The sequence below is a fragment of the Gigantopelta aegis genome, chromosome 6, assembly GCF_016097555.1.
Source record: "Gigantopelta aegis isolate Gae_Host chromosome 6, Gae_host_genome, whole genome shotgun sequence".
Classification (NCBI taxonomy): domain Eukaryota; kingdom Metazoa; phylum Mollusca; class Gastropoda; order Neomphalida; family Peltospiridae; genus Gigantopelta; species Gigantopelta aegis.
In genome coordinates, this window is record NC_054704.1 from 25,964,114 (window position 1) to 25,983,943 (window position 19,830).

At 35.0% G+C, this 19,830-nt stretch overlaps 1 protein-coding gene across 5 annotated transcripts in view; it reads right to left on the bottom strand.

The window, feature by feature from the left end:
* LOC121376524 (tyrosine-protein phosphatase Lar-like) overlaps window positions 1-19,830 on the bottom strand; it is a 324,342-nt gene that overhangs the window by 293,308 nt on the left and 11,204 nt on the right. For all 5 annotated transcript variants that reach the window (XM_041504424.1, XM_041504426.1, XM_041504419.1 and 2 more), the window contains one exon: window positions 12,391-12,435. The gene's annotated coding sequence lies outside the window, so the exon portion shown is untranslated. The remainder of the gene's footprint in view (window positions 1-12,390; window positions 12,436-19,830) is intronic.

Genomic DNA, 19,830 nt, shown 5'->3' on the forward strand with positions numbered 1-19,830 from the left:
GATAGCATGCTTGAACCTTAATTGGGTATAAGCACTAAAATAAGTTCAAATGAATGAATAGGAATGATGGCACTGAGAAAGTTGGGAGAAATCAGGGATGTGGTAAGTGAGGGAGTGATCAAAACAGACAAGATAGGGGTGGAAAAGGAAATGGTATGGGGGGGGGGGGGGGGAAGACATTAAAAACGTATGTTTATATTTATACACTGCAATATTTGGTAGAATTTGATCTGTATGGTTGCAGGTGTATGAGCATGAAATTGTAGTGATTAAAGTTTTTAAGTGGGGGGGGGGGGGGGAGGTTGCTCCCCAGAAAAATCACCCTCCCCCACCCCGCCCCTGCACACATGCCTGTGATGGAGTATAGATAGAAATTTCCTTTTTTATATAGGGGTACCTTAACTAAATGGTTTTAATTGTTCTGTAGTTTTTTTTCACTTAAATATATACTGTGAGTGCAGACTTGGTTTATTTGGTATTTTTTGTGTTTTTTTAAGGTATCTCTCAATATACATCATGATCAACATGTTTTTTTAAAGATACATTATACAAAATTTAAACTTTAAAATTATTTTTTATTGAAATTTTCTGTAACATCCTTCCTTTAGTATTATGTAATTGGAAATCCAGCTAGGGCAAATGCAATCATCCACTTTGCCACTGTCAATTATATGATACTCTCTTACGACAATCTAAATTAAAAATTAATAATTCATGTTCAACATAATGTATTGTTTAACTTCACTTCATCCTTTGTCCCAAATCATTTAATCTGACAAACAAACAAAAACTGAATGAGTAGTGTCACTTTTTAATAGATTAATTTTGTAGCACAATTTTTTTTATTATTTAAAAACATTTAATGTAACATTTTTGCCATCAACTGGTTATATTGGATATATAATTCTGTTAAATAATGTATTATTTTCTAAAGAACATATATTTCAATAACTGAACTTGTTTTTTGAAGTGGAAATTGTTTTATTACAATTTGTTCTAATATCAACATAGAACACATTTGATGAACCGATCGGAAACAAGGTCTCACCTATTTGTTTTCTATTTTAAATCTAAGTATGACTGTAAAATAGCATGCTGGAACAAATGGTTACAATAGGAACTAGACAAGAAACATTGCCACAGTTATATGCCTTGTTAAACTCAAGACTCGTTTTTCCTTATCTGAGAAGACAAGAGGAAATTGTGTAGACCTTATCAGAATCACAATGAAAAGCCGGAACAGACTTGTATTGTATTCAGATAAGCTCCTAAGAAGTTTCTAGGTCAAATAGCCATGCACTGGAGTAATAACAAAAACAGCCAGCCATGTGTAGTAGGTGCTGGACCATATTGGTAAAATAAACAAGTTCAATGGGAACAGTTAATGTGAAAAATGTTTTATTGTAATACATGTACCATAATTTTTTCATTTCATTTCATTTTTAACTAGATTTTATTATTCATATGAAATGATGGTCAAACACACTGTCCTGGGCCTATCTTGACCATTTGACCAGAACAAGGGATAATGAATGGTTGCTGGTCATTACTGGTTAGCAGGGTTTCTGCCAGAGGTTAAGGAGGGTAACATTGCAAACTCTAAAATCTTGGAAATTAATGGATATATTTTTATAATTTTTAGATAGATGATAGTAAGAAAACCTCTATTTAAAATTTGCCAAAGCACATGCAATACAGCATCCAATTTCAAAATGTTTCATACCCATAACCACCTAGTAGAAGCATTTATGGTCTGTTTTGTTTTTATGTACCCTCAAGTTACTTCCTTGCAGAAAGTCTAATTAGTGAGACAGGCGTTGGTGCGGTGAACTGTTTAAACACACCTCACTGAGCTATTAAAGATCACTTGGAGTTAGCTAGGGCCCCAGAACTAAGATGCAAACCCAGTATCTATGGCTTGATCACTACACAGGGCGGGACATAGCCCAGTGGTAAACGCTCGCCAGATGACCCATTGAGCTAGTTCTTGTTCCAGCCAGTGCACCATAACTGCCAGGGTATGTGCTATCCTATCCGTGGGATTGTGCATATAAAGGACCCCTTGCTACTAATGGAAAAATGTAGCTCTAGTGGTGTCTTTAAACAAAACAAACTTTAATCACTACACCACTGAGGCGGCTATTATCTTCTTTCATTTTTTTTTATCCTTTATTTTTTTATTTTTTTTTAAATAAGATTTTCTCACTATGCTTACAGGTGTTAATTATTCAATTTTAATTCAATAGTAAAACGTTTAAGATGAATGTCAAATATGAATTTTATAATCGAGATTATACTGCAGGTTATTAGGTAAAAGATCAGTGTTCAATAAATATTAGCATTTTTTTTTTTTTTTTAAATACAAAAGGTTTCATAACCACGCTAACATTATCCTCATTTTCTTACAATACACGAATCAAGAATGGTGAAGAGATTTTCTGATTGGACAATCCTACGGACACCAAGCCAACCATTCACTAACAATGTTCTGTGAACTGAAGACAAACACTGGAACAAAAGTACCACGAGCAGAAATAATCTATTATGTTTTATGGTATGGTTTCTGGTGTGGGAGGAAAAAAAAGATACAGCAAAGAAGAGAAAATTTCCAAAGGTCGATGAGCCCATATATATGTATATATATAGCTGCAGCAAAGATCTCCAGGCCCAGGCGATGATCTCATCGGTGGTCAATATCGCAAGGGCCACTTGAGTTGCCTCCGATCAATATCCAGTTCGGCATGGAAATCATTTCGTCTTCTGGAAGGATGACTCGATGAAAATTGAGAACATCGTATAAAAGCTGCTAAAATTGACTTTATACTGAAAAAAAGGCAATTGAAATGGATTGTTGGTGGATCGGGCAAGTCCCAAGAAATCAAATAGTTTAGTTTTATTTGATAGAAAGGATTTGCCATGCAAATGGCTGAGCTGCCCTCCAAACATGTCAATGAAATTTTCTTTAAAAGAAAAAATCATATAGCACATGTTAAGCCAGGAACAAACTGTTCTATGGAATACAGTTGTGATGAAAGCCTACCTAATTAGTATAATTATTAACCTGCTGGATCTTCTTGAAGATGGTAGCAGAAAAAAAAAAAATAACAGTCAACAGGAAAGATTAAGAACTTTTTTCTGACTCTCTTGATTAGACATTAAATGGTGTCAGTTTGCAACTTTGAAGCTATAAACAAATTTATGACTAAGCCACCTACCGTATATGTAAATATTTTCGCGGCTAAAATAATTCGCGATCGGGCTTTCATTTTACATTTTCGCGAGGAATTATTTTCGCGATTGTGTCCCCAGATAATAAAATATAAATTACCCACATTTCATTTGCCAAACTCTTTTCAATGACAATTTCACGCACATGCGAGACGTCAATGTTGTATGTACATGTGTATGTCTGATAAGATATGTTATTGGTGGAACACGCACATCCGATACAGAGAATTGAAAAAAGCAAATAGAAGAAATAACTTTTAATTATTTGTGGTACCCACACACTTCCATTCAAGGTTACAAAGAAAACAAACAAAACTGAGGTTACGTAACAACAGAATTATGCACAACTGTGTGTCACTTCGATCAAATCCACGTGACCAGGCAGGTTTATAGAATCACGTGACCTTGCGGACCTCTGACTGCTTGATTCTGATATGTTTGATTTCATTATTCTTTTAAGCAGTACACCAAACTGTTTGTAAACCACCTCAAATGTAACACCGTAGGTGTTCTGAATGAATAAAATTCTGTTCTGAATTGGGCATGTAGAGATAAGACTATATATTATCAGGTAAATAATATTATACCAAATCGGAAATAAGTTCGCGCGTAATTAAATTTGCGGTGCTATCAACATGTTCGCGGTATATTTATTCGCGAACATATTTGCGTATACAGTATATATTACTTAAAAGGGAATTAGTCAAACAAAACTGTGGGTTTTTCCCTTTCTTTCATTCTTTCATTTAGGGTTTGAATAAATCACAACATATGTACATGTAACTTCAAAATCACTTTACTTCCCCCCCCCCCTCCCCTTCCCGCCTAAAGTAACTAAATATTTTCTATTATGTTGAAAATGAAGAAAGCAATTATCAGAACTGGGCGGTATACCATATATGCCGTTCATATCAGTATCATATCAATACCAATTTACTGTATGGAGCAAATTTCAAAATACTGAAATTTCGGCACTGAAAAATGTTTCCCCGCCATTTAGTAAAGCACTAACAATATATCTGATGAACGCAAGATAGGTTGGGTATAAATCAGACGATTGTGTATGGAATTTAATTATATTTAGATGAAATTAGCGGGTGAGCCTTAACTCAGACATGCATTTAAAACAGAGTGTACTAAAAATACCGCTTGATATTGTGCCAATACCAAATACCATACCGATACCGAGGTAAATCACCCACAAAATACCGATATCAATACCAAACTTCAAATTTTGATACCACCCAGCTCTAGTGATTATGAATAAAATAATCACAACAGAGGATTTATACAATAATTTTGGTTTACAGGTAACAAAGAGTTTTTCAAAGAACAAAAAATAAGACTTTAACTGGGTTGCACATGTAACTAGGACCTAAACATAAATCTTTGCTTCCGATTTAACGGAAATAGGAATATCAATTTCTTTCTTCGAGCACAGAATAAAAGCAAATCTTTAACTATCACACATGCAATTCCTTTTTCTTCAGCAGTAACGGATTAGTCCGGGAGCCCAGAGAGGTTTAACTAGCATTGCAAGTACAAGAAGATTTGAGACCTGGAATATGTAGGTGTGGGCTGTGGGACCCCCAAACGGCCTTTCTTAAGTGTCATCTCCTGTACCAATCCGAGGGGCCGCCCCTCAAATAAAAATACCCCAAATTTTAAGTTTAATTAGCATGGTTGAGTACACCAATCAAACCTACACCAAAATGTTCTCTGTTGATGTACTAATTAAGATCCACCATTCTTAAGTGTCATCTCCTGCACTTAGTCCACTTAAGAACACCCCTAATTAGCACTAATTAGAAGTTTAATTATCATACTGGACAGACAGGCTAGCAGTTTTTATGTTGTACACATGCAAAATCACAAATTAAATTAAATTAAATTAAATTATGAACTGAACAATTATTGACAATTCTATGTTCACAGTTCATCCATTTTCTTTTCTGCTGCACTTTATCACCGACTATCTCACCTTGTTTTATCAACTTGCAATTCTGAGAAAGACTATAAAGTGAGATACTCCTGACACCAAGTTTGAAAAAAACCAATATAAAGTGAAAGACTATAGCGACAAGTAAAATCAATCACAGAATAATTGTAACCTGCTGCGTGTTCTTCACCTCCATGTGTCCGGACGTGGTAATTTTACACACTACATTAGAAGAAGATACATCACACTGGAAACAGAACAGAGCATCCTGCATCAGCCCATGTGCCCACGAGATGCTTTCAGGCCAATCCTCAAATCAATACTCGGTAAACTCCTTAACATTTAATTAAAAAAAAATAGTCCATTTGAGGAATGTTTTCACAATCAATATGTACAATTTTTTTTTTTTAATTTCCCCAGTTACATTTGTTTTTTTCAAGTGTGTTTGATATTTAAGTACACAATATGTAAATATGGTCAATGGTGATATTGCAAGTACATCTGTACCAGATGTTTTGCGTTGGTTTTCTGGTTTGGTAGGTGCTGCTTTCTTGTTTGTTGGGTGGTGGTGGTTATTGTGGTGTTGTTGAGGGTTTTTTTGGAGGGTTGGGGGTGGAGGTTTGGTTCTGGGTTTTTTTAAAATTATTATTATATTTGTTTTACAATCTTCCAAATAATGGTACATGTAACACAAATGATCTTTCAGGTCCCTTTTAAATAATGTTTTATGCTCTATTTCCGCATTACAGAGAAGTCAAAATGAAGTAAGTCTTAATTTTGTTTTATTTTTCAGATATAAGTTATAAATTTAACAGAGGGATTTTTCAGAAAAACATTTAGTCATGCTAGTAGCTGACACGGTTTAAAAGACAAGGACTGAGATGTTGGAGACAGCAATGAAATGGTAATGGAGAAAAAGGAAAGGGAGATGAAAAAGAAAACAAAAACCCAGGTACATCATACACTGGGACACTGTTAAATTAAATGGTTACTGTAGGGTCCAGAACTATCAGCAACCATTGGGTTTCGGGGTGGGACAGAGCCCAGTGGTAAAGCATTCACTTGATGCATGGTAGATCCAAGATCGATCCCCTTCGGTGGACCCATTGGGCTATTTCTCGTTCCAACCAGTGCTCCACAACTGGTATGTACTATCCTGTCTGTGGGATGGTGCATATAAAAGATTCGTTGCTGCTAATCGAAAAGAGTAGCCCATGAAGTGGCGACAGCAGGTTTCCTCTCTCAATATCTGTGTGGTCCTTAACCATATGTCTGATGCCATATAACCATAAATAAAATGTGTTGAGTGTGTCGTTAAATAAACCATGTGAGCTCCGTGGTCTAGTGAATAAGCTGCTGGACAATCAAGCTGATGACAGTGGTTCAAATCCCGTCAAAGCTGGCTCACACATTCATTCATCTTTCTCATCTATCACCCTCTGCCTATCATTCTCATTATCTTAATATAAAAAAAACTTTCCAATTTCTCCCACGATTTCAATCTGTTTCGACCCTTTCTGTCAATTTCCTCCGACTCTGTCCACACCATCGCCTACCTGTCTCAACTTCCTCCACAGGTGCAGTCTCTGTGTATATCCCTGCACCCACCTGGCATCCTCGTCCTCTGCTGCTAATAAAGCTGGTCTGACCCACAGCACTAACTAACGACCGCCGATAGTAGGGGTGCATAGTAGGTGGTTACAAGTGCCTCTTAATAATGCCAGAAGTAACTACTGAACACTCCCCAAAGTGGTCAGACTAAGCCCACAGCTAAAAACTGATGAGGAACAGGTGTGTGGCACAGATAACCACAAGAGACAAGCACCTGTCACGGTTGGAGAGACAAGGACTGGGATGTGGAGGTGGATGGCGAAGAAGTTGAAAGATAGGAGGAGTTGCCAGATCGGGAAGAAATGAGATGGAATTCAAAGGAGAGAAAGGAAAGGAGGCACTGGGATAAAAAAACAAAAAACAAAAACAACCCACAACCTATTTCCTTCCTTCCTTCCATTGGGTTTCAGTAATTAAAGTAACAGAATAAGTTGTCAGTCATAGTCTTATATAACTATCAATTAACACTGAACGGTATATCAATGGTGCAGAAATAGAAAATATTTCACTAGCTCTCTGGACCAGAACCAACTAAAACGTACTAGCCCATCAATATTTCTACTAGTCCACCAGCCCATAGAACAATATATTATTGTTTAACAATATTATAATACACTTCAAATGATAGATATAAATTTGATAAAAACATTAATATTAATGACACTTGGTTGGCCAAGTGATCAACATCATGTGGCAACAAAAAAAATCAAGTCCACACACCCCCAAACCTTGATTAACAAAACAATTTTTAAAAAATACTATTTTGGAAAAGACTAAGTTTTTCACATTTCTTCTCAATGCAGTACATGTGTATTTCGTCATAATTCTGAACAATTTGTTTGAATGGTTTGGAATTCTGACATGGCTGATGTGGAGTTGCATGTTCAATGGGGAGGTAAGGGGAAGGTTTACGGTTGTCAGAAAAAGACAGATCGCCCGTCGGACTAATAGTTGTATTTTTTTTAGCAGTTAGAACTTTAAACCAATGATCAGATCTTTTCAACACAGAGTAGACCGTCTCCAAACCAACATCTGTGTAATCCAGATTTGTGTGTAGAACAGTATAAGTGTATAGCTTGAGTGAAATACTAATATATCTAATCTTTCACTCTGTATTTTTAGGTGCATTTCATATTAAAAGTTTGATTTATTTAATACCACCACTAGAGCACACTGCTTTATTATTCATTGGCTATTGGATATCAAACATTTAGTAAGTCTGACATATAGTCTTAGAGAATACCTGCTATATTTTCCCATTAGTAGCAAGCAATCTTTTATATGCACTTCCCCACAGACAGGACAACATATACCATGGCCTTTGATATACAGTCATGGGGTACTGGTTTAGACCAGAAAACTCCAATAAGAGAATGTGTCCACAGAGGTGATTTGATCCTATGATGCAAGCACCTCAAGCAAGCACTCTACTGACTGAGCTAGATTCCACACAGTCCCAGTTGAAGAAGTTTGTTTTGTTTAATGACACCACTAGAGCACATTGATTTATTAATCATTGGCTATTGGATGTCAAACACATGGTAATTCTAACTCATAGTCATCAGAGAAAACCCGCTACATTTTTCCTAATGCAGCTTGGGATCTTTTATATGTACTTCCCACAGACAGGAAAGCACATACCACAGCCTTTGATCAGTTGTGGTGCACTGGTTGGAACAAGAAAAAAAACTAACCAGCTGAATGGATTAACCGATGTGATTTGAAACTGCAATGCAAGCACCTCAAGCGAACACTCAACCAACTGAGCTAGATTCCACCTAACAGAACTTTTTTTTTTTTTTTTTTTTTTTATATTAACATAATTATACTAATACAATATAGCTTCCCTGCACATCATTTTCCATACTGAGACTTATCAATTAGCAATTACAGGTCTTAAAATCCACCATCATGGATGAAATCAATGACACTCTCACCAGTTGCTTGGTCTAGTTGCTATGGCAACTCAACTCTTTTGAACAAGGTTTTCACCTGACCTTTTATTGACAGATTCAGTTTGTATGGATTAGCAGGTTCAAACATGCAGATAATCCTTTTACTTTGTACAATTCGACTATGGTCAGTGGGCAAGCGTTGTTTAATGAGTAGACCTGAAGACCGACGAAAACTGAAAGCACCAAGTCCCAACTGACCTGCACACATTAACAAACACCAGATCAATAATTACATGAAGCATGGTAGTTACAAGTCTTAACCAAATCATAAACATGGCATTCTAACTAGATGAACGTAATACAATGTTCTCAGTGCAACACTAAATGAACTTGCTGTAGGTCTTGTATCTTAATCAAGATTCAAGCATATTCTGTCCTGTACAACATAAGTTTAAGGGTTAACCAGAGAGAAAACCCCCACATATATCTGGTCCAAGGAATACCCCTACCAAATTGAGTCGAAACAGTATTTATGTGTCCCTATCTATATACAGTTTAAACATGTTCACCCTGGGCTTATTCTCTGTCTTCACCAATGACAAAGTCTAGGGCAGAGCCTTACCAAAAGCAAGGATTATTTTGATGAATGAATGAATGAATAAACGAATGAACAAATGAATGAACAAACAAACTTGTAAATGGACGGATGGACGATCGAAGGAACGAAGGAATGAAGGAACGAAGGAACAAACGAACGAACGAATGAATGTTTAATGAAACACAAGCACAAAAAATACATCAGCTATTTGGTGTCCAACTAAGGTAAATGCAAAAATAAAGTTAAGTGATGATCAACATCAAAATACAAATTCAAAAATTAAATTAAAACATAGTGTAAGGAGCTGTGGGTTTGTTTTACATGGAAATTAAAACAGGATTGTAAATATTTGTATTATGTGACAATTTGTTTCCTCTCGGTTTCAGCTGATTTTGCTGTCAATGAGCAAAACAAGATAATTGGGGAAATACCCTCTAAAATCATTACTTCTCATACATACGTACGTTTTTAGAACATTTATGGTAAATGCATTTTCTGGTTTTACAAAAACTTGGATAACCAGGAGTATGAAAATGATTACAAATAATAAAATGTAATTTAAATTATCAAAAAAAGGCTTTAAAAGTGAAAAACTAGGGTCTATCATCTTAATCTACATAAAAACTAAGTTCAACATTGTTTAATGTAGAACAGCCATTTTAATCAAAAATCACCATGGAAATGCAATAGATTATTAATCAATCATCGATCAGTTGCTGTAAACTGATTCCATTCCAAACATTTATCACTAAGGCTTGTACCATATAATTTTGTGTGTGTGTGAATTCTACCAGAATCACTATTGAGTAGATATCTATGTTACAGGACTAGAACCAGCCCCAAACAATATTTTGTTGTCTGGAATTTTCCATCCAAGTCTAATTGAATAAAGAGAAATCTAGGAAACATCTTCCATGACATCTCTGGAGATATGTCATGTGTAGCAGCTTCTGTATCATGATCTACATATTATTCTCAGGACCTTCAGTAAGCAAATGTTACCATGGAAACAAAGCACACTCTCTTCACCACAATGGCAGTTAGTTGTACCACTGGGGAAAGGTCCAGTATAGAGCTGCTCTGTATCTACATATGGCTTGCATGGGCAACCTTGTTTTATGTTCTGCCAAAAAACATTCAAATAAACATCCAAAACAATCCCTACAGACATCTTGTTATGGTCTAAATAGCTCATCAGTACTGCACTTTCAAAAAACCCACAAAAAAAACAACAACACCCTTATAACAATGCTAATGGAATTATGGGAAAACAAAATCAGAGCTGATAAATGGATTAGTTTCTGGCAGAAAGTAATCCTACATGCAGTTAATTACTGATAGATTGTAAGGGTTTGTCGTTTATTACAAATACCAGCAGAGTTTTTCTCATTTCATTTCAATTTATTTCCAATAAAGATTTAAGCATGCTGTCCTGGGCACACACATCAACTATCTGCACATGACAAGACATTAATGGTTATAATAGTGCTTAATGAGAGGAAGATGTGAAGAGTTCATTTCCAAAATGTGATGTATCCATTTAAAGTCTTTTTGAGAACAAAAAATAGATTTTGCTGCATCGTGACATATAGTGTTTATTACACAAAGGAAAGCTTTAACGACACACTCAACACATTTTATTTTCAGTTATATGGCGTTGGACATATGGTTAAGAACCACACAGATATTGCGTGAGGAAACACGCTGTCACCACTTCATGGGCTACTCTTTTCAATTAGCAGCAAGGGATCTTTTATATGCACCATCCCACACAGCCGTTGATATACCAGTAGTGGTGCACTGGGTGGAATGAGAAATAGCTCAATGGGCCCACCAATGGGAATCGATCCTAGACCGACTGCACATCAAGCGAGTGCTTTACCATTGGGCTACGATCCACCCAGGTTTGCGCCAGAGGGCATAGAGGGTAGAATTGCGTACCCTAAAATATTAGAAATTAATGGATATATTTAGAATTTGTAGAAAGATGATAAAATATGTCAAAGCACATGAAATGCAGTGTCCCAATTTCAAAACATTTCAAACCTGCAGTTTTTAACCATCTAGTACGGACACTGGCAAAAAGCCTGCAATGTAAGACTGTCGATTTGCATTTATTAAATAACCATCATTAAAGCAAAATACTTGCTTTTCTTATTATACAAACTTATATATAATAGTGTACAAAAGTGATAGTGTCAGAAATTACATGATGTAATTGTTAAACAGCCCAACTGTGCTATAGCCATTCCAGAAACAATCATTTTAAAGTATGTTAGTTAAAGGTAAATTTTCTAACAGAGTAAAGTTAAAACCAGACAAAGAAATCGTTTGACAAGTTGTAGTCAAATATCAGGCGACATCACGTGTATATTTATATCCAATAAAGGCAATTTCAATTTTATAAAATAAAAATTTGAAAATTTGAAAATTTAGTAAGAGGAATAAAACATTTCACTATAGTTTTTGGGTATACAAAGTTTAAACCGTACAGCTCACAGGTCGTAATCTTATTATATAGTTAACCATTAAGCATCATTAATGGGGTATACAAAGTTTAAACCGTACAGCTCACAGGTCGTAATCTTATTATATAGTTAACCATTAAGCATCATTAATGGGGTGGGACATAGCCCAGTGGTAAAGCGCTCTCTTGATGACGGTTTAGGATCCATCCCCGTCAGTGGTCCCATTGAGCTATTTCTCATTCCAGCCAGTGCTCCACAATTGGTGTAACAAAGGCCGTGTTATGTACTATCCTGTCCGTGGAATGGTGCATATAAAAGATCCCTTGCTTCTAATCAAAAAAGAGAGTAACCCATGAAGTAGCGACAGCAGGTTTCATCTCTCTATCTGTGTGGTTCTTAACCATACGTCTGATGCCATATAACCGTAAATAAAATGAGTGTGTCATTAAATAAAACATTTCCTTCCTTCCTTCCATTAAGCATCAAGCAGATTCATTATGTACAAATAAATGATTGTGGTTTTTATCACCACATCTCAAGGTGATGATTTCCAAAACCGCCGTTATGGAATCTAGTGAGTGTTGTAAATATAAAAAAAATCTACAACAAAGTGAACACTAAAATTTAATATAATAAAATAGAATTTCTTACCTTCAAATACAGGTGTGGAAAATTTCAGTTTTCTAATATTTCTACCTATTGAAAATAAATAATTAAATATTAAAGAGGCCCTTTCAAAGTTTGAAATTATATTTTCTCAATTTTTTTATTTTATTATATCAACAAAATGGATCTCCAATTAATAGAAAGAGTAGCAAAAGAAAAATCAAATATAAGAGTTTAGAAAAAAAAATATTTATTTCCAACACCATGAGTAAATTACATTGCTTGCTATGGGCGAGTACTGCTGTTTTATTTATACAATGACCAATGTTTTTATAAATTGCACATAAAAACAGAACAATTTTGTTGTTTCCAAAACACTTTTACTTTTCTTTTCACGTTAAATCAAACTGAAATTACCGACAAAAAACACTTAAAATCTTTGTGTGTACATGTAGAGTTTGTGGAGTTTTTTGGTGGGGCTGTGCTTCTATAAACCAAATTTTGTTCAACCCATTTTAAAACAAGCATTCTGAAAGTACTGCTAAAGCAATACATGTCCCCTACCGAATCTAAGAATTTTATGTATCTCCTAAGTTCAAGGGCCAGAACTCCCATCAAAAATGGTTAAATTGCCATAAAAGTCCAACATGATCTGCATCAGTACATGATAAAGTTATAAAAAGAATAATTCTGCTCAATATCTAAAGGCTTTCTGAAAAAAGTCCGGAAAACTAATTTTCATATGTCTTAAGTTCAAGGGCCATAACTCCATACAAAATAGTTAAATCTCCAGAAAGTCAAACTTGATCTGTAACAGTACATGATAAAACTATACAAAAAATTTCAGCTCAATATCTCAAGGCAATCTAAACAAAACATCCGGAAAACTATATGTGGGACAGATGAACGAACAGACAAGACAGGACGGAGATGAAACCTATAGTCCCCTCCGGTTGGACCGGTAGGGGACTAATAACAGAAAAGTTAATTAAAAATGTTCAGAATGTACCCTGGGGTGATTAGGTGAGTGGACTGGAGGAGTATATCCTCAACAACACCAATTAGCTCAAAGTGTTGTCTTAGGGCTGTTCTAGGGTTGAGACGTACCATTTTTTTAAATTTATGCCTGGTGGATCGGCAGCATTTTCTTCTCTATAGATATTAGATTTAAGTAAAATTTTATTTTTAAAAATTACTTCCCACCTCCACCCATGTAATTCATTTTAGAACTGCCCTTACTAAAAAAAAAAAAATCATCATCATTTGTATTTATCGTCCTCCAAGTAAATAAATCTCTCCAATGGTCCTGCTGGTTGCAATGAAAAATGACTCTTATGGAAGTTGAGATAATTAATGTATGACCATTTGTTATAGCACCAAACGAACTAACAACATTTTAAATTCACAGACTTCAGAATTATGTTATGGTAATCACCACGGATGGGTAATAGGTCTTCATGAATAGTATATCTAATACAGAAGACTGCAATAATTCTAAGATTTATAGAATTCATATACACTGCGCATCATTAAACATGACCAGTGGGATTAGATGGGACTGATCAGCATCAATATTTCATTAAAAGATTCCCTTGTTGAACACTTTCTGTTAATTCCCATTGTCTATACATCTCGCCGCAGGCTTAACATATTCTGTAATTGCAACAATCGAGTGATATTTTCTATATCAATATCAGAATTCTGAAATTTGGTTCTTAATCATAATGCTCTGAAGGTCTTCATTTCTCCAGCACTACATGTAGTTTTTCTTTTTCCTACCCACATTTCAAAATGACAGAAGCAGCTCATTTAAAATTTGCCAGAATCCACAATTAAAAATATGGCAATATGTGGTTAAAAATAATAAAAAATTTTGTCATATTGCATTGCACTATGTACTACCAATCGACACCAAAGAAATGAAATAGTGCCATATTTTTCAAGCATAAAATAATCTGGCTTCAATGTAATTTCACTCCATCTGATATATCAGATCCCAGTTCAATTTGATTATACTTAAAGTTTGTTTTGTTTAACGACACCACTAGAGCATATTGATTTATTAACCATCAGCTATTGGATGTCAAACATTTGGTACTTTGACATATAGTCTTAAAGAGGAAAACTGCTACCTTTGTCTCCATTAGTAGCAATAGATCTTTTATATTTGTACCATCCCACAGACAGGATAGCACATATCATGGCCTTTGGTATACCAGTCATGATGCACTGGCTAGGACTACAAATAGCCCACTCTGACTGCGCACCAAGCAAACACTTTACCACTTGGCTACATCCCACCCGATCAATTTGATTACAAGGGTTAGGATTAGGGTTAGATTTAGACTTGGAATAAACATTTTGGAGGGTTTTTTTAAATTTATTACATACTCATTTATTCTTACTATAATAATAAAGACCATTCTAAAAAATATTTTATTCAACATACATATATGTGCAATACAAAGTCTTGCATGTCTAGTTACGTGTTCACTCGAATGACATCATGTCCCTAGCTCATCGTTCTGTAAATTCCACAAAATTCAAGCAACTTTCCAGACAAAAACTTGTTATTTAATTAAAACTTTTGTTTAAAATAACATACAAAGGTGGTAAGTAATAAGAACCACATACCAATTGCTTTCTCTCGTTATTTATTGCACTCGTTTATAGTATGTTAGAGGGGAGTGATGTAGCCCAGTGGTAAAGCGTTCGCTTGATGTGGTAAAGCATTCGCTTGATGTGCGGTCAGTCTGGGATTGATCCCAGTCGGTGGGCCCACTGGGCTATTTCTTGCTCCAGCCATACCACAGCCTTTGATATACCAGTCATGGTGCACTGGCCAGAACGTGAAATAGCCCAATGGGCCCACCGACGGGGATCGATCCCAGACCGACCGTGCATCAAGTGAGTGCTTTACCATTGGGCTATATAACCCCCATCTGAAATAAGGTTGGTAGGTGTTGGGTACACAAACCACTTAAAAGCTCCCACCCAGAGTTTTAATAAAGGTACTGAATCTTCATCATAATATTGGCTCCCACTCAGTCATAATTGTTTTCCCTAACCACTAAAAGCAGCCAAGAGAGCCAAGTTGTGTGACAGTCTGTTTGAATCTTAATTGGTTATAAGTATGAAAATGTGAAGGAAAAAAAATTAATTAAAATTTTCATGAGAACCGTAATACAACATGGAATGTATTGAATGTATTGTTACTTGTAAGGGTACAGTGGCAAACCAAGTGCGTAGGATAATGACAGCATTTTTCTTGCTGCTGACAATGTCCGATTTTCAGGAAGTAATGAGGGGAACCACGACATGGAACCACTGTCATGGTATTTTAAAATTCAAACCCTGCAAAATTTGGATATAGCAAGTTCTGTAATGTATTAGTTATGGAGACCTGACTAAATGATAATCTAAATGGAGAAAATGTAATGGCAATTGATCCTACAGTCTATCACACATCATGCCAGCATGCTATCACTGAATTACATTATGCTTCCCAATGTACAAGATAAGAGACATCAGACATTATTCACATACAGGTCACACATGATATGGCAGCTTTTTAAAATTGTGTGCATGCTGTTTGCTGTTCTGTATTTACAACAGATGGAAATGACATCACAGACTAATTTTTTTAAAAACCCAATAAAAAACCCCATGCAGGGCCTTGAAGAATAGGGGGTTACTGTGCACTTGGAACAGGAAGTTTTTAGGTGCTAACATTTGGTTTTCCAGCAAAATCCTGAGGTTTATACCCCTGATTTATAAATATATTATATATAATATTTATAAAATATTTAAAGACGAACCCGTTTTAAAAATAAAAAGCAAACTTCTACTACAGGTTTACAAAAATAAATTAACAATAAAAGATAAATAAATTATTCAAATAACATTAACAAATACATTTTTATTTATGCATTACATGAACAGCACCATCTAATGACTACACCACTACCTGTCAGTTCCAAGCTGTACTTCTTTTAATACTTAAGTGAAACAAAATTACACTGAAAACCTACTTCCCAAATAATAACAAAAAGTTTTTATTTTACCTCAAAACACAATCTAATTCCTACCTCTCTACATCAAACACGAATATTCTTCTTTCATAAAAAGACCTCTTTCCTAATTGCAATGAATAAATGTCGGCAGCAAAACTTACAACCACATAATAATAATCCAGCAGCCTCCTTTTCAATTTAGAATTTCTGTCGGGCTCGCAGATGTATTGTCACGTAGCAGGGGGCTCGCAGGAATCGCGAAAGATGACTGTCCAATAAGAAGCGAGCTTGTCCAATAGTGATCAGACCAGTGAAAGAACCCAATGATGCAGCATCGCTAGATACAAACATACTTGATAGATCTGGTATTCAATCAATACGCTTTGCTCATTGCCGCGGCATGGAGAGGACACTGAGGCATGCAGTGGAATTGGTCTTTTTATTAATCTGCAGTCGGCCTCAAGCTACTTGAGTATCTTCAATACTACCATTTTTAATGGATCGGGATAATTTTTTCTTTCGTTATTCCCGACTACATTTCAGATTTTAAAAAACTTAATTTATAACACAGAAGTAGATTATTCTCTGACTTTGTGGTTTGTTGGGAGGGTTTTTGTAGGGTTTTAAAAAAAGAAGAAAAAAAGAAGCTAATGGGCTGAATTTACAAAGCCTGTTTATGTTTACACGCATGAAACTACATTCATTTGCAATGCTTAAAAAGGCTTCGTAAATTTTGCCCAATAAGTAAACAAAAACTGGGATACAATGCTAACAAGTGACAAACAATGCCCACAATTCTGGAATAATCTACTGTTATGTGTGTGTGTGTGTATATATATACAGACAAATTTCATTATTTCGATGTTGAAGGGACCAAACTAAAAACCTATTTTAAAAAAAGGTTTGAAATAAACATAGCAGTCGCTAATGAAAATGATACCACAGGACAATTTTTCAGTCTCAAGAAATCCTGTGCTCAGGTCATTAAAAAAGGTCAAAATAACAACATTCGACAGTGCTGCAACAATAAACCAGTATATTGCTATATCACAATGTTTCATAAACTTAAAACAAACTCCAGTACAGTTTTGCACATCACATTTTCGTCTTAATGCAATGTACAAGAAATGGGTCCATGTCTTTGAACAAGCCCTGCCATCTTCAAGGAATTAAAGAAAAAAAAAGCCCACAATAAGTAATAATTACTACACCTTTGGAAAGCATAGACCGTCGACATTGACACCATCTGACTACAAAAAATTGTCGGGAACAAATGTACATCAGAGTTAATCTGTTCATTACACCGGAATTCACACCTTCCAACACCGACAGAGCAAATTAGGAACAAGCATGCATCAGAGGTCTGAAAACACCCCTTTACAACTACATTACAAAATCACAGATGCCCTAACACTTTGGCAGTACACACAGCCGTTTGGCATCATTGACCCCATCGGGAGCCAACAGTGTCACATGATGTCAGAATTACCGATGTCTGCTAAATCTGTAGAAGTGTATTGCTTTTGAAAATTTAGTCATTCAATTAAAGAATTAACTGTGAACAAGCAAGTCTACCAGCTTTATGACATTTTGTAAACAAAGTTTTAACCAAGGAGTTATTAGATTGACGGTCAATGCGCCTTGATAAATAATAATATATTTAAAAATGGTATTTGATCAATCCCCGTTGGTGGGCCCATTGGGCTATTTCTCATTCCAGCCAATGCGCCACAACTTGTATATTAAATGTCATGGTATGTGCTATCTTGTCTGTGGGATGGTGAATATAAAAGATCCCTTGTTACTAATGGAAAAATGTAGCAGGTTTCCTCTCTAAGACTTCGTCAAAATGACAAAATGTTTGATACCCAATAGCCGATGATTAATAAATCAATGTGCTCTAGTGGTGTCGTTAAACAAAACCAATTTTTATAACGGCAATTTCAATATAATGGCAATTTCAATATAATGATAATTTCAATGTAACGACAAAGTAACCCAGGGATGAACGTGGTCGTTGTAACGAGGTCTGATTGTATTTAGAACAACTGGTAACAGCACAGAGGTCAGCATTAAATCCATAAGTAGTACTGGTAGGCATGCTCATTTTGTTGAGAGAAAAAAACAACCGGACCAAATGATAAAAGTATGTCAGCTGTAACTAATATGCAAAGTTCAGTAAAATATTTATTCCTTCAGCTTTCATTTGAAAAATACTGACATTCAGTCCCACATTATATCTATTTTAAACAAGCATAACTGTATGTCCTTTAGTAGCAAATTCCATTTGGTCTCAAATACTATGTGTTGCCGTATTTCTTTCCATCAGTATATATGAGCTATTTTCACAAAAAGGAGCAAAAAACAGTAAAGAACTTTTAAAAATACAAAAGTATATATTTTTTTTAAATGTACATAAAAATATTTTTGTGCTTCTGTTTTACCCTCAATTCTAAGGCATAAATAATAGTAAACAACTGTCTTTACCATTATGTCTTAATAATGTCTTATTAATAGCAAAAAAAATTAATAATGATAAATACTTTTATAATGTATATAGATACAATGTGCCTATAAATAATTGTTACTAATATGTAAGATGTAATGATAGACTGGGACGATTGTGAAAAAGTGTCTTTTCTATTATTTAACACTGATAACGGTAAAGACAAAAATTATAATGGCAAAGACACATGACATGGTATTTGTGCTGCAATGTATTTCAGTTATGCAATGGCTTTTAAAAACAATTTACTGAATGAAAAAATATCAATGATGGGTTTCTCATGCTTCCAGGATACTTTATTAAACTAATGGTAAACGAAAAGACAACAAGTTTGACATTGAAAAAAGTGTTTTAAGATTTAAAAATAACTTGCCTATAAACATATCCAGTTTGTATTCAATTACTTAACATGTTGACCTACATGTAGATGTGACAGTGGCATCTGGTGGATAACTTTCAAACTAATCAAAATGTTGGTCCTTTTTGTAGATAATATAACAGTAAAGACAATCAAATGAAAAATAAAATGTGCAACTTATGTACTTGTGAGTGGTTTACTAGTACTTACATTTTGCAGTTTAAAGGCAAACACTTAGTATTTGAGAGAGTTTGCGATTCCACAACAATAACATGAGCTTTTGTACATAACAACGGAGTGGACATTTTGGGTATATAACTTTAACCACAAACTTATGTAATGCATCTACATAGCCAAATATCATATCCAGTGCATCAAGTGACAATGCTTTTTGTGTGCATGCCTGTTTATTTACACATTATATGCTGTTTTGTGTAAAATATTGGAGCTACAATGTCTTTACTGTTATTTGCCCCTTTTTGTGAAAATAGCCCATATGTAGTTCCGATGAGTTTAAATCCATGCCACAGTTGTCAGTGATTTTACATACATGACTACAGTTAAGGTTTAGTTTTGTTTAATGAAAGTAAAAGTAAAGTTTGTTTTAT